The following is a 3762-nucleotide window of genomic DNA, read 5'->3' on the forward strand; positions in this document are numbered from 1 at the left end:
AGTCCTGAGCGACTGCTCTCAGCCCCCTGGGCTTCTTCTCAAGACCATTCCACACGAACACAGCATGTGTCTGCATTTCTGATTACTTCTTCCCAGACTTAGCAGTGCTTGGTTTCCATCTTTAATGCAAGGTTGAAACTGGCCAGCCCGCGAGCTGCCATCTTGCGTCCCCACGCGCATGCGCTTATTCTCAGCTGGTCTTGAGAAGACCCCTGAGCCCAACCCCTAGTCTCCCACGCGGCCCTGTTTCCTTTCCAACAAGATGAAAGAAAGTATCACGAACCAGAAGAAACTCTCCAAACTGCAGGCACTGGTGCACCTTGCTGGGTGCACAGAAAGGAAGTGGTTCCCAGAACAGCTACAGCTGATGATAAAAAAAACTTCAATTTTCCACAAACCAAGAACAGTGATCTGCTTTTGCAGCCCTCAAGTTCAGGCATCTCTGGCAGCGAACACTCTCACCGTAACACTTTGTCACAGGCCATACTGAGACAAAGCAGCTGACAGAAGGCCACCCAGCATCTTAAACCAGCTTGGTGCAGACAGTCTGACTAGTGTGAGGATACTGGCTCTGCCCAAACAGTCTGTGGATGGAAGAGCGCCACTTGCTACCGATGAGGAGGAGGATGGATGACGAAGTTCTAGATCTTGTGGATAAGTTTGATGAGATTTCCAAGAATGAAGCAAACGGAATTAAGTGAACTTCTGAAGATGAAACTTGAAAAAGTTACTGGGAGCTGCTATTGTATATTATGACTGTCTTTGAAAATTATATTTTCATGGGTCTGATAAAACTCAGTCTCTAATATTTATAAGCCAAAGCTCCTTGGACACTGCAACTCTTTCACTTATATACAAGTCATTTTTTTGCAGCTAATTAAGCTGAAGAAGCCTGGGAATGAAGTTTGAAACTAAGGTTAAAAAAAAAAAGAAACTGGCCAGCCCTCATTGGTAAAACTTAAAATGTACAGTTTTCTCATATCCCAGCTCTACGTGTTCTACTTAACTGGGGGTTAGGGGGTTATACTCTAATACCTTGAGCATGAACACCCTTCCCCACCCCCAAAGCACCTCTGCCCCTCCATAAGGAAAGAAAGGAGTAAGTGAGATGCACTCTGATTGCCCATGAGAAACTTCTGCCTTCTTCAAGTCAATTGCAATTAGAAAGAAACAAATCACGAGTAAATGTCTCACATAAATTGTGAGAGTCTCTTCCATTCCAGACACCGAGACTAGCCCTTTATAGCAACAGGCAAACCATAGGAGCCCTGCCCTAAAGTTGCTCACAGCTGGTGATTCCAGCCAGCTCAGTGCCAGAGATAGAAATGCGGACAATTACAACGCAGCACGGTGGCCTCTGCCATAGAAGGATGTACAAGGTGCAGTGGCAGCGCCGAAGGAGCCGACAGACTGCCTGGGGGAGGAGGAGGATGAAGACTTCCTTGAGCAGGTGACAGCCGAGCTGAGTTTTGAAAGCGTGTCCTCAGTGTACAGTGGGGGAAGGGAGGTGCATTTGAGGCAGAGAAAATATGAAACATCATGGCATGTTCAGGGAAGTCCAAATAGCCCTTCAGTTCATTGGTGTTCAGATATTTCTGCTTGCCCATCCCTGTCTGTAAACATATTTTGAGCATAGATGTCCCCACATGGTAAACATGTTAATTTGTACACATGTACTTCTGTTCCGATGTGTTATGTATATCATAAATATACACAAAAGCAAATTGAAAAATTCTTTTAAAAGTGAGATAAAATAAATATAGACATTCTGATATTTTCTAGCTATGCCCCAAAGGATGGTCTTAGGTCCCCCTTTTGTAAGCCGCCTTCTAGACTGTGGGCCCCAGGAGGAAGGCCAGATGTGTCAGAGTCACTGCTGTGTGTCCTGTGCCTAGCACAGTCTCTAGCATTCCCGGGCACCCAACCAGTATTTATTTGTCAGATCGAGTTGACTTTCAGTATTGCCAGAGTGTTAGCCTACAGTGATGAGCAGGTGACAAATGTTTCTCAGCTTTCCTGATAGAAGACCGTCGATTTTCCCAGGGCCCCAAGCAAGACACCAGAGCTTTGAGTTTAAGCTCTGACTCTCACTCTTTATTTTGGGTGGCGGTCAGTGCGGGGGAGGGACAGGGGATGGGAAGCCCTTCACATAATTTCTCTGTGTCTCATGAAAGCATTCACACTGTTTGACGGAGACAGTGATATCCTTGCACATCACATGGCGCTTGTGGCGAGTGAATAATAAAAGTGATATTGTGAAGCACTTGGCACTGACGAAAGGCCTATCAAAATGGTAAATAGCCCTTGTATAAGCAGCCGAGTGAATGAAGGCCATTCTTCCTCCCACCACGGCTCCTACTGGTCATGATAACAACATCAAAAGCATGTTTCTCTGTTTGACTTTTGAATCCAAGGGTCTATGATGTTTTAGCAACAGAACTGTCTTTTTCACATGGCAACAAACAAAACATAAGGTCTGTCACAGTGCCTTGCAATTAATAGATGGCTTTGAACAAGATTGAAGGCAGTGTATGTGAACTTTTCTTAAGTGCAATTAACATTTTATTATAGATTAGTTAAGATTATATACTTGTGGTATATAGAGAGCACAGATTTCTTAAGCAATTTTCGAGGAAACCTGGATGTATTTTTTTTTCATCTTTTCCTCTCAGAATAATTTTCTTATACATATGCCTGCTCATAATATTTTATCTTTAGTTACTCGGCCTGAAAATATTTGTAGAGAGCCTATGGGGCTAGCTTTTGTTTGTATTAAACAAGATGTTAAGAGATAAACAGCATGATTCCTGCCCTCAGGAAAATGACTTCTGGTAGAGAAATGGAAGACAACTGAACAAAATATTGCGAAGAACTCTGGATAATGGAAGCAACAGTTTTAGAAAGCAGAAATCTTTGTGACCTAGAAAAGAAGGAGGTGGCTTCATAGTGAGGTGGGACATGAGGAAAGATGAATAGGCTTTATAGACGTTAAGGGAAGAAGGACGGAATTCCTGGCAGTGGGACTACCATTGGCAAAGGCACAGAGATGGGTTAAAAAATGCAAGGGCCGCCGCCTGAAACGAAACAAGAACCCGGAAGTGGGAAACAAGGGCAAAAAAGGTGAAAAAGGCGAAGAAAAGCAAAAAGAAGGATGCTCACACACAGCTTTTATTACTGCTCAGAAGACTCAGAGCCTGTTGCATATCAGAATGGTTGTATGCCTTGCCTCTGTATGTCCTTACATAGGAGAGGTGAGTTGGGCAGCAGGTATGGATTTGAAGAGTGGAGATCCAGAGACTAAATGAGGAGACTCTAGCCTGGAAGAGTGGTCACAGAATGAAGGAGTTCAAGGGAAATTTCCAAGGTGTCGACGACAGAACTGGATGACAGCTTCAAGAAATTTGAGTCCAAGAAACATTTTCTGAGCTGCTGTCAGCACTAGGCAGAGTGTTGGGAATGCAAAAAAGAACTAAGTCCTAATTTCTGTCCTTACGGAGTTCTTAGTTCAAGGTGGCTGAGAATGTTGCCTGGGTGGCTGGAATATTCGGGGAATCATTCCCAGAAATCAGATGTTTGGAAGAGGAACAAGTTTAGTAGGGAACGATGATGATGAGAGAGAACGTGTGTTTTGCGGTGGAAGTAGAGTAGGGAAGCGGGGAAGATGGAAGCACTGAAGTGATTACTGATTCGTGTCTTCCATGTTTTGTGTATGTTAAGTTGGGGGATGGTGCTAGGCTCTGGCAGCGAATGCCAGGGATGGTC

At 44.2% G+C, this 3762-nt stretch overlaps 1 pseudogene; it reads left to right on the plus strand.

Moving 5' to 3' along the window:
- Positions 1 to 218: 218 nt before the first annotated feature.
- Positions 219 to 701, plus strand: LOC111739794 (annotated as a pseudogene).
- The last annotated feature ends 3061 nt before the right edge of the window (positions 702 to 3762 follow it).

Source organism: Pteropus vampyrus, unplaced genomic scaffold (genome assembly GCF_000151845.1).
Source record: "Pteropus vampyrus isolate Shadow unplaced genomic scaffold, Pvam_2.0 Scaffold54, whole genome shotgun sequence".
In the NCBI taxonomy this organism is placed as follows: domain Eukaryota; kingdom Metazoa; phylum Chordata; class Mammalia; order Chiroptera; family Pteropodidae; genus Pteropus; species Pteropus vampyrus.